At 29.7% G+C, this 12,664-nt stretch overlaps 1 protein-coding gene across 1 annotated transcript in view; it reads right to left on the reverse strand.

The window, feature by feature from the left end:
* Positions 1-5,466, reverse strand: part of LOC145312461 (chondroitin sulfate proteoglycan 4-like) — a 168,044-nt gene extending 162,578 nt beyond the window's left edge. Inside the window, exon 1 of the mRNA XM_080151719.1 lies at positions 5,077-5,466. The gene's annotated coding sequence lies outside the window, so the exon portion shown is untranslated. The remainder of the gene's footprint in view (positions 1-5,076) is intronic.
* Between the last annotated feature and the right edge of the window lie 7,198 nt (positions 5,467-12,664).

Genomic DNA, 12,664 nt, shown 5'->3' on the forward strand with positions numbered 1-12,664 from the left:
AATATATTTAAATCATGTAATATACATATAATAAAATATACTTTTCTAAAATATACTAAAAAAACAATTATTGTAGCTTTGATTTAAGCAAAGCATTTGACTTCGCTAATAAACAAAAATCTGTGAAAATAAAGAAATTGCATTCTCTAATGTATCATTTGATATAAAAAAGTGAAGCGAACAAAAAATGATTTTCGAGGAAAATTGCGGCAAAGTTTCTTTTTATATTGAAATTATGTTACCTACATAATATTTATATGTAATGTATAAAGTATATAGGTCTAGTTTCTAGACTTTATTATGAAACATATTATACACTGATGTGTACCTATTAAAAGCAAAGATTTTCTACGAAAAGATTGTATGTAAATTTTTGCTTTTAATTTCTTCACAAGACGAAAAAAAATATGTCTTTGAAACTTCTTATTTTATGTTGTTGCTTTTTTTGTAGTTAAAAATTATATAAGATAGGTATAATTTGTGCTTTCACGTATATCACCATTTATTTTTAAAAATGATTCTAAACACTTTAACTTACAGAGATGTAATATCTATTTATGCATCGTATTATAGACAGCATTCTGCGTATATCAAGATAAAGAATTATAAAGATTATAACCAGTGCATAATAATCGGGTTCGAAGCACAACAGGAAAGTATTTTTAAATAATTAGATATTTCTGTTAGTTTATTAAGTAGAAATGATATATTAAAAAAAATAAAACACAATTATCCACATTTTTTCCTCGAGAGGTTACTCTATGATTCACTTTATCCGTCAGTAACTCTATGTGATTTACTCTGCTATTATCTAAGCTAGACCTCTGATTTTTCTTGTCATCATTCCTTTCATTATCAGGCATTTTGAAGTATATAACACACATAGCAGCCTGACTTCTTATATAACAACTTTTTTTCGCTTTTTTAATTTTTACTGATTTTGACATATCATCTGTGTTTTCGGTCCGATTTTGAATTTTTTCTTTCCTACTTTTCTTATATCTTTTACTCTTATATTCTTATTTCTCTTTCTTTTTCTTCCTCTTTTTTATGGCCAAATAATATTTATTAGATTTACTTTGTCCATTCATACTTATGGATGTTAACATTTTTGTTGTACATAAAAAGTACATATTGTATGCATTGCATATAAATTAGATTTTCTTTTGTGGAACATTTAGCCAGAATTTTAAATTTCTTCATAAATTTATCCTACTTTATATATTGTCTTTATCTTGTTTATATGTTTTGAACAATTTATTTTGACAGTTTATGTAGAAAGATAGCTAAAAATATTAGTTAAGTAGATAAATAGCCACTAAAAATATACTTCTTTTGATGTAAATGAAGGACTGATAACTCAATTAAATCAAATAAAGATCTTTTGATTTCCTCTTTAGTAGGATCAAATCTACTCTACAAGTCATGTGTGTCTTCCTGAAAATCGTGGAAATGTGTTTTGTTAAAAATCTTATCACTTTTTATATATATACAGCAATTTAAACGAAATGTTTTCAATGTCAAAAAAGGTACATACAAATTTGGCAAATTCTATTTAGCAAAATAACACTTTTGACGAAGCCCAATCTGTACCACTTTTGATTCCTGTGACGTAATTAAAATGAGGAATTCTCTATCTCTTTTTAGGGGTTTTCTTTCCCACTTCTTCTCTCATCTCCCTCATTTTATGACGTCACAGGAATCAAAAGTGGTGCAAAAGTGGTACAGATTGGGCTTCGTCCACTTTTACCACAATATCAAAACTCCACAATCGTTGGGAGTATTCGCCCTTGTTATGATGTTACAACATATTGTTGTATATGTAATAAAGAAATATAGGGAGGTTATTGATAGGTCTGTAATCTCTCTTATATAATTGTTTATATACATGTTTTCTTAAGGTGGACATACGATAAGTTTACTTACATGTACAATTTGTGAATCATATGGTAATCTTTATGGTTATTGAGAAGTCTGTAATTTGTCTTCTATCATAGTTAAATTCATGGATATGCGATAAGTTTTCTTATATGACCAACTCTTTCAGATAAAAGTTATAAATACCGTTTGTTTTATCCAAATCCAGCTTAACCAACAACTGAGTAAGTTAAAAACATATTTCGTAATTTCAGCAGATATTTTGTGATTTTGTGGGGCAACGTTTCCTAGTAATTTATTTCACTATACAGCTTATTCCTGTTATAAAGCGAACCAAATAATGTTGTGCATTTTACTAAATTGTAAGTGTGTCTATCTTGTTAACAAGGAATCCGACTATAATAATAAGACAGAGTAAAAGTAATATACCAGACATATTAGAATAAAGTAACACATAACCAGGGAAGCAGGGGTAAACAATGCCGTATTAATTAACTTAAACAAGTCTTTACCCCAAAGTTTACAAACTACCTAAAACAAAAATATTGAATAATACTTTGGGACAAAGCCTTTTTAAATTTCCGTAGTCCTTTCCCAGCACATAACACATACATAATCTTAATAATAACAAGAAACATAAAAAAAAGTTGGCTGTGAGTTATATGTTTTTTTTAGAAAGAAAAAGTCGCTTCGTACACAACAAAAATACTTTTTCACAAGTTATTTTTATTAATTCTTATACTATTTAGTAATTCTAATGAAGAGTTATTTTCTTTCATGTTACTGGCTTTCTTAAATAAATTTATTATTCACTTATTAATTACTAGTGGCAATGCACCCAGAGGCCTTTATCAGCACTTGAATTAGGGGGGGAAGAGTGATGATATTTTTTTCTAGGGATAATTTTCTTAGCTTCTATAAAAGATTGACGGCTGAAACTTTTTGTCAACCTTTCAATAATATGAAGTATAATTAAGTATAAAACATCCATGGCGGTCGAACTGCTTTTAGGCAGGTTTTTAGCTACTTTTATATTTTCTACTTGAAAAAAACATATTAAAAGCTGAGTATGTATGCTCTATTAAAAAATGAGTTTGATTAAAATTATTTGAAAACGAAGATTAAAGATGTGCTCCCAAGATAATAACCAACCTTATAACCCTCTAAATTTGTTGGAGAAAAGTTTATAAAAGTTTTCCACAAATTACAGAGGCATACAACTAAAACTAACTAGAGTTACAGGTAAACAAGATTAACAGGGACAAAAGGTTATGTTATTATGTATACAACTATTCCGCTGGTCAAATTATTTGTATTTTTGTGTTGGTATACTACAATTTCATGAGTTGACAAAATTGTACTCAATGAAATTGGTCATTAAATAAACCATTTTTTGAGCAATTTTTCCTTTTATTTACGTAAACATTGTGACCAACTTTAATATTGTTTTTTAAATCATATCTAGATATAATAATATATTTTTTCCAGCATCTAATTTAAGAAAATCTCCCACAAAAAAATATGAATATTATCTACCATAACTTATAAAGATGAAACAATTTAAATTCATTAGTTTCTAAATTAGAAAATTAAATTACCCCATATAGGTAATTTTGTTTTAAAGTTTATGAAATAATTAATAGTTTTATTGGTTAATTGTATCTGTATGTTGAACAATGAAAGCTTATAATATCCTACATAAATACTAAGTTTTACTTTTTTGTCCTTTAAGATTCCGCTAACCAATTATCTGGGGACTGCGTAGATACTTTACTGTAAAATGGTAGCTGCGTTCGTTTAAAATGAAATGGTAACCGAAATGTTTATCAAAAATTGAAATATTTTCAACAGGATAATTGATTCAATCTAAAACTAATATTTTTAAAAGTAGGAAAAAACGAGAAATGCAATAAATTGAATTAGTTAGACTCAATAAAGTTAATATAGATAAATTTAATAAATTTTATTTATTTAGTTTTATCCTCTAGTCCCCCAGGATTAAGTCGACACAAACTTTCAATATTCGTGAAAATCTAAATTTACTAATTTGTACTCATTAAAAGTAACCCTTAGGATTGATTTGGTATTATGCCTTTAGGTAAAATAAATCTTGTTATATATTATTTCATATCTTATAGATTTTACTTATATTTCATTGTAATACAATTGAACTTTTATATTATGTTTTAGATTAAAATACATTTTTGCAAATGGCAAAGATAATCTATAAATTGACCTATTGGTCACTGTGAGTATAATGTTTAAAAGAAGCTGAAGAGATCAATAATTTTTTCTGTACCAACATACCATCAATATTTGCCTAATTGCCATTCTATGTTTTTTATTAGTTCAAAAATACACAAGCATGCAAAGAATGCATGACAAATGCAATATACAAATCTTTAGTCTTAAATTTACTTTTTAATGTTTTTTTTAAAAAAAATTTATTAATTTAACTTTATGCTTTTGTAAAGTATTTATGTATTACTAGCGGCTGCTCTCCTAGCATCTAGGGGCTCCCTATTCGAAGGGGTAAGAAAGGGCATAAAAAAGCTTAAAACCATCTTAGTACCTGTATGAAGCTCAACTGTAAAGGAGAACGATTTCGGTTCAGCGGTTAGCTGACAAAAAAAGGCTTACTGCTTTAGGATTTAGTATTTTCTATTTTATAGTATATTACTAATAAATAACAATTTTAAGGTATATTTTAGTAAATTTTGTCAGAATGTATCAAAGTTTATCTTAAACAGTTGCTTAAACTTTATCCAGTTTTCATTCATTAAAAACTTGGAAATTAAATTCTTACATAAACTCATTACAACTCATAACGTTGAAAATCATTTGATGTTGATAAAAATTATAGAGAATTGTGGCAAATTAATTTTCCACAGAAAAGCAAACTTTTCTTTATGTTTTCAATATCTTATTTTTTTTATTTTTATGTTATGAAAAAAAGTAGTTGAAATAGCTTTAATAGGTTAATTAATGAGTGTAAACTATTATGCTCTTAAATCTTAGTATATACTTACAAATTACTGTATTTTTTTACTTTTGTTGGATTCTGGACGGATTAAAACATATATAGATAAGCATTTTTTATTTTATTTTTGCTGCGCTTCCTAAGTTCCTAATGACATTCTTTTAAAATTCTATGATTCACAGCTATTTCCCAAATAATCGAAAATAAGTAATAATTACCTGTTTTATTAAATCAACTAACAATAATAAAATCTTTTTAAACCCATATGAATGGGATAAGTTATTAACATGAAAGGTTTTATAAAGCAAAATTGAGGCAATGGTAAACAGGATTATCAGCCTGTATTAAGTCACTGAGTCTTAACATTTTTTCACCTTTGATATTATTTTCTATCCAAAATAATTTAAGTTTCACAATTTTTATATGATAAAATAAGGCTTTTGTTCAAAATGCCTTCTTATATTTTCACAAACACTTTTTTGTATTATGAAAGTGGGTTAAAAACTAAAAATATGTTCGGCCATAATATGAAAATTGAAATAACTGTAAAAATGACGCCACCACCGAAAATTCGGGTGGTACGGTTTCTTTTGAGGCTGTTACCGGACTAAGATTTGTGTCCCAAGATTTTTGGAAATTGGCCAATGTGTAGAGTAAGAGAGAGATAAATAGAAAAGGGAAAGGGGGATATCATTGAGATAGAGAAAAAGATTAAAGGTAAAGGAGAAATAGGGGGGATACAGAGAGAGAGAGAGAGAGAGGCCGGTGCGATTCTAGCGTAGCCGCGGTCTGCATCAAAATAGAGAAACGTATGGAAAGAAGGGTTGAATGAAAATACTCCCCCCAAGGGAAATAAATGAGGCTGTTCATTTCGGATACAAAAGAGGATGGGGGAAGGCAAAGGGGGTCGTTAAAGGAAGTGGGGTTAAAGCCGGTGTTGTAATGTGTAAAGATAAGTAAGTGAAGTGTGTATATATTATGTAGTATACATAGAGAAGGAAAGAGAAACGTAAAGGAAATTTTTCTTCTTTAGCGTTTGCAACTTTAGGCACGGCGCACTCGAGGATTAGGGACACACTTTATAACAAATATAAAACATGTAAATGCCAATGTAAATTATAAAGAAAACAAGCTCCAAAAATAAAATATCAACCAATTTACTGGAAACATCTTATTGTAATCAATTTTAGAAGTCGGTTTAGGTTAAAATACCAAAAAAAAGATTATAATAAATTGGTCTTTATATTTTATTTAGTAAATATTAAATACAGGGAAAACACAATGGTTGCCATAATAATCTTTTTTTCCAGTTTTCGAGTCTTGGTATGAGAAGAAAAGTGGACATAGAGTGAGGGTACATTGGATTTTAAATTATATTGGTAACCAAAGTTCTCTAGACTCTGCCTGAAAAACTTTGGGTTCTTGCAATTTTCAAAATTTCAACTTTTGGGATGTACATCAATTTATCGTTCACTATCTTATCCCTTAGTATCATTGCTTTAAACGTTTTTAGATTTTCAGATTGTTTATCTCTGTCCAGGCGTAGCGCACACACACACACACACACGTGCTTAAATTGAAAAAGGTGTGAATTGAGGGGGAAAGATAGGTAAAGATAAGATTGTACGGGAGGGAAAGGAAGTGAGTTGTGTCTATATGCAAAATTTAAGAACAGGGGAATAATAAATATGCTTTCGTATTCATAGGTAGGTACATACCTGAAGCTGCATTATATAGTACTAGCGATTACGCCCCTAGAGGGGCACTTGAAGTTATAGGGGGTTGAATTTAACACCCCCCTCCCATTTTAATTTTAGTTTAAAAAGAAAAAGTAAGAAAAACTACGAGGTGGGGGGGGATTTTTGGGGGAGGGTGGTACCCTCCCTCAAAATAGCTAAAACCACAAGGACATATGAAAAGCTATACTGTAAAGGAGAACCGTATCGGTTCAACGGTTAGCGAGATATAGAAGGACAGACACATATATAGTTTGCTACTTATATATACAAATTTTATATAAGTGCAAGTGAGGTAGTGCAACACGGCGAGTGCAACATTTAGCATCTCATTAAGGGAAACATTTTTTATTAAAGTTATCAACTAAATTTATAAAGTCTATGTTTATAATTTTCATATCGAAAGATCTGGCTAACCGCTGGACCGGCAAGGTTTTTATATTCATGGAATCTCTATATAGTTGTTGGTTTTTATTTTTGGGATAATGGGATTGGAGCTCATCACCCTCGCCCCCAAAAATTAATAGAAATAAGAAAAGTTCACCCAAACCACAGTCTGAAATAAAAAGTTAGTAATTAACGCTTCAAAAAAATATTTGTTAAACAATTCGGGAATAGTCCCTTTCGTAACATCGCTCCATAAGGGGCGATTCGTCGTATTTTTAAAATGGCTTTTTATATGTTATTTTAGGTTAGGTTAGGTTATATTGGGTTAGGGTTAGGGTATTGGCCTCACAGGGTTAGAGCCCCCCGCAGTGGCTAGAAATAGGAGAAAAGCTACTGTGAAAAATACGAAGAATCGCCCCATAAGGTGCGATGTTACGAAAGGGACTACATACACCCAACAATTCTTAGCATTGGACAATAGACAAACGGACTTGCATTATTAATTTTCGCTTACAAAAATTCAAAATTTCAATTTAAGAAATAAAAATACAACATTGAAATTGCTGCGCTACTTCTGCAAGAAGTTATTGTTAATTATCATTTTTAATGGTTCTAAATGGTTTGCAAACATGAATTGTTTGGACTATATACTCAAATACTCAAACTATAAACAAAACTTTTTGGATTAACGCAAGGAATTAGGGATAAGTAAATGGGTGTAAAGTTTATAAACCTTTGTTTGTCCTGTTACAGTTTCTGTATTTATTCAAAAAATGCTAAGGTAAAAATATCCATTAGGACAACGTACAATTTATGCTGATAAAATGTCTTTATGTTCGACAGAGCACTTGGAATTCTGAACGTCGATTCCTAAAAGAATTTACCATTACGTTTACTCTATCAAAATTATGAGATTTAAAAGTTTTTGGATTAAACAGCTCGCACAAATTAATATAATTAATAACCACTTTGATCAGGCCCTCATGGTTATTTGTATGTACAACAACAAAAAACATACAAAAATATGCAAATTCATTTTAAAAAAACAGTTAGAAAGAAAAAAAGGCGGAGGCTTATTTATTTGCTTCTGAAAGCTTAATGTGTGCTAGCCTTGCGAATAAATAAGGGTAAAGCTGCAGCTGCTGAAGCTTGTTTAAATACAAAATTTTTTTTTGAAAACTAATAATTCACATTTATTTTCAAAATTATACAATATATCATATTTAAAAATCTGTTAATTCATAAAATTATTTTTCAAATGAAGGAGAAAATAAATATTTATTTTGCCAATCTGGAAGTAAAACGAATGGTAACATGTAGGTTAATCAGTTAGACAGACAGTCAAACCTAAGGCAATTTTCAACAATATACAAATGACTTGAAAAGTACCTCCCACTGAAAATTTATCTCAAACTTCTTTAAAATGCATTAAAAATGTTAGCTTTAGCCAACAACTTTTGCATATTGATAAAATGATCTTATGCATTTGCTATATTGTTTGGTAGCCATCAGTCTCATTAAATGCAGGGATAAGGGATAGGAAACCTGGCCATAAATTAGGTCTCGGCCTGGTTTTGAAAGGGATCATGCAACTTTTACCATTTGCCTAATTTAATGACCTTACTGGCGGACGGCTCATATTGGCTACCGCTCTAAACCAATAGTGTTCTGTGATTTGGGCTTGTTTTGTATCAACCAATCACCAATTGGCGGAGCCAATTGGTGATTGGTTGATACAAAACAAGCCCAAATCACAGATGGCGGAAATTTTAGAAGCAGACAATTATAGAAAAAATAATGATTTCGTCTGCTACGAAAAAATAAATATAAATGGTGTTAGATCACATTAGTTTAATTATTAAATCTGCTTAGAGTTAAACATTAAAAAAGGGCCACATAGAAAAAACAAAAATAACGGGATTATTTTTTTGGAAAGAAGGTAGCTACGAATTTTCATTTGGTAGTTTATAAATTAGATGTTGTATTTTGAATTTTAAAAATTTATTACGGAATTGATACAACACCTTCACCCTAATTTTTGTACAATACAACACAGTACAGATATATCATTACATTATATCCAGTATAGTATCCAAAGAACTTGATAGAATGTTACCCAAGTGCATATTTATTTATTTATTTATTTTGAATTTTAATTAGCAATGAAATTTTCAAATAAAATTTTTACTCATTAATAAAAATGCTAATAATACAAACTAAAATCTGTCTGAGGGAAACCCAACGATAGCTTTCTGACAGTTCAAATTACCAAAGTAAAAGATAAAAAATTTTGGGAGAGAAAAAACTTCATTTTAACAAAAGCCATTAATATATAGGTTTATAAAAAGTTATGTTTTTTACTTTAAACTAGCTACCTGAATTTGATTCTATACTTTATCTACACACACACACACAGCTTTTTCATTAGCATTTTATACGAACCACTGCGCTATCCCAAAACTGGTTTATTAGGCTAGAAATAGGCCTAGGCTTGAAATAGGCCTGAAATAATATTTTCCTACGTTTCCCATCCCTTATCCCTGCATTAAATGCTTATTACATAATTGTTACTGTTTTTATGAGAAACAATAATCTTTATAAACCAGGTTGAATCGTTGTTTATGTGCAAATGTGACTCCGTGCTAAATTTCTGCAATCAAAGAGTGAATGGCGTTTATCATGTACATGATAACTGCATAAGCACAGCTATAATTAGTAGTTTAAAAACTTTTACAGCCGCCTTTTCCTGCACTAAGCCACAACCAGCAAGTCCAATATATCTTAAAATTTAATATCATAAAACCAACCCGGGTCCTATTAAAAACTTTCCTTGTTTGGAGAACTCATTTTAGTGTTCATCGATTTCTTAACCTTCAGACAAAATTCTTTACTACTTTATATTATAGGATTATGTCTTAGCAGTAAATTTGATACTTGGTTTTATTAATAGAAAATTTAATAAGATTTTGGAACGGGGTTAAATTTAATCAAAAAGTAAATGTTGATCAATTTCTTTTACCTCACATTTTCTTGTCTACCTTATCTATTGTTCTAATTTATCTCAGAAAAAGTAAGGAAATGTGTAAAAAATGAATTCTATCCAATCTTTTAACCCTAGTTTCTACATGTAAGCAAAGCTTTTCTTTATATGAGGTATATAATATATGTGTCTTTTGTATGACTTTAACACAACAGAAGGTAATCAAAGTATTAGAAAATTGTATGTGTCTTCAAACGATCATATGCTACCCTGAAATATATTAACGATACCTTAAATTTTTTCTTGATTAATTAAAATTGAATCATAGAATTATCCTTAAACAGTTAGGGAGTTAAATCCATTTTTATAGAAGCAGAAATATAATCTATGATTATGGTTTGGACCCTCTAAAACTGTAATCTACCCTTCCACTTTCCCCTCTCTTGGTGAAGATATCTTCAACGCCGATACGATTTTTGAAATATAAGATTCCACTTTGGTCTCTCTTGTTGAAGATATCTTCACCAAGAGAGGCAAAAGTGGAATCTTAAATTTCAAAAATCGTATCGGCGTTGAAGATATCTTCACTAAGAAAGGGGAAAGTGGAATCTAACATTTCAAAAATCGTATCGGCGTTGAAGATATCTTCACCAAGAGAAGGGAAAGTAGAATCTTACATTTCAAAAATCGTATCGGCGTTGAAGATATCTTCACCAAGAGAGGGGAAAGTGGAAAGGTAGATTACAGTTTTAGAGGGTCCAAACCATAATCATAGATTATATTTCTGCTTCTATAAAAATGGATTCAACTCCCTAACTGTTAAATGTATTTGAGTCTGTTTGTTATTGTTTTATGCGCTATTCTAAACAATGTTTTTCTTGTCAAGATACAGCAATACGTGATCTTTTATTGCAGGTAAGTTTATGGGATTTTATGTTAAAATAAGTTACAATATTTGCTGTTTACTATAACAGTGTTTAAATATTTTCTGGCGTTGACATCAATGCAATTAAAGATGAACTTTACCTTAATTACAAATTAACCCAGCCATTTGACAACTCATTACAAGAAACAGATAGTTGCATGGTCCTATAGTTGTATTTTTTAATGATTACAGCAAAATCTGTCCTTGAGGAAGTCTGTTGGTGTACTGTTTTGCCTCTAAGACCCAAGACTAAGGAACCAACTAGTAATGGATAGAAAATAAGAACCCCAGCGACGTTTTTGCTGACGACAAGAAATAAAAGATGGAATGAGAATTTTGTCGGCTGCCCAATAGCCTGGATCGATATGGTAATTTTCTTGAAATACACTTCAAAATATAGATAATAAAGGACTTTTTTTTGTTTGTTTTATATTAGAAAAGTATGCAGAGCGATCAACCCGATAGCATTACCGACAGACAGCAGGGCAAACAGACACTAGGGTAACTTCGCGACAGAGCTTATTTTTTACTGTTGTATTCCTAAAATTCTTTTAATTATTTAGGCTAATAAGATTATATGATGATAATCGACATTTCTGACCATTCTACTGGCCAGCCATAAAAGTTGTAAAAGAAGTGAATTATTTAATTCACCAAGATATATCTATCCAAGTTTTCAACACAGAACAATGGGCTAACTACAATAGAAAAGAAAGAAAAGAAATATCATTTTGTGATAAAACTTTATAGTTTTTATATCTCTGGGTTGCTTAATATCTGATTATCTGTTTTACTTTGGGATACAGATAATTATTAACAACATATTTTTTAATTAAAATATTAATTTCCTTTTTGACAAATAAGACTAAATTATAATTGATTACAAAAGTATTTTGTCAAACGGATAGAAATACTGCGCTTATGATTTATTCCTAAATGACTTTCAATAAAAAAGTCGATATTAAGTAAATTGTACAATTATTTAATAAACTAATTTAGTATCAAAAAAGTAAAAACTCAACACGTAGATGTACGTACTCTATGGTAAAGTTATAGAACTGCAATTGCAATCAGAAAAAAGGCCTCCAAATAAACTGCAATAGCTAATACTGAATAATACGCAGTGCCCATGTATGCGCGAAATAGACAATTTCAGCAACAGTTTACCGTAAACTGCATCAGATCCAATTCTTTATAATTTTTATACTACAGCTTTTTTAACAAAGTAAAATTTGTAAAAATAATTAGATCATGAAAAATTCCTAAAACAATGAACTCAAAAATGTTCAGGAAATAAAGATAATGTTAGTGTTTTTTTTGTACTGATTTTAACATTTATCTACTGATTTGCATTAAGATTTTACAAAAAATATATTTAAATGTGAAATGCAGGGCTAAATATAAGTAAACTTTTGCAATGAAAAAAGATAGGCATAGGGAGTCAATTAGCATGTTCACAAGAAGTCTAAAGAGATAAGACAATGGCCGATGAATTGATGTCATTCCCAAATGATGATACATAAATTTACCCAATATTAAGATGACAATTATTGGTTTAAACTTTTAAACACTCATTGGAACCAACCAATGAAAATTTAACCAAACAAATAAGAAACGTTATTATAAACTTTGGGGATTGGTATAATAAACAACCCATGTCCCCTCCCTCTCTGTTGTTTCATGCATATAAACTTAAAAACAATTTCGGGGATAATATGCTAAACACTAGCAAAGAAATACATTAATGCCTAGATGGGTTCAAAAAGATAATATCCTTG

This window comes from Acartia tonsa, chromosome 2 (assembly GCF_053477335.1).
Source record: "Acartia tonsa isolate MP-2025a chromosome 2, ASM5347733v1, whole genome shotgun sequence".
Taxonomy (NCBI): Eukaryota; Metazoa; Arthropoda; class Copepoda; order Calanoida; family Acartiidae; genus Acartia; species Acartia tonsa.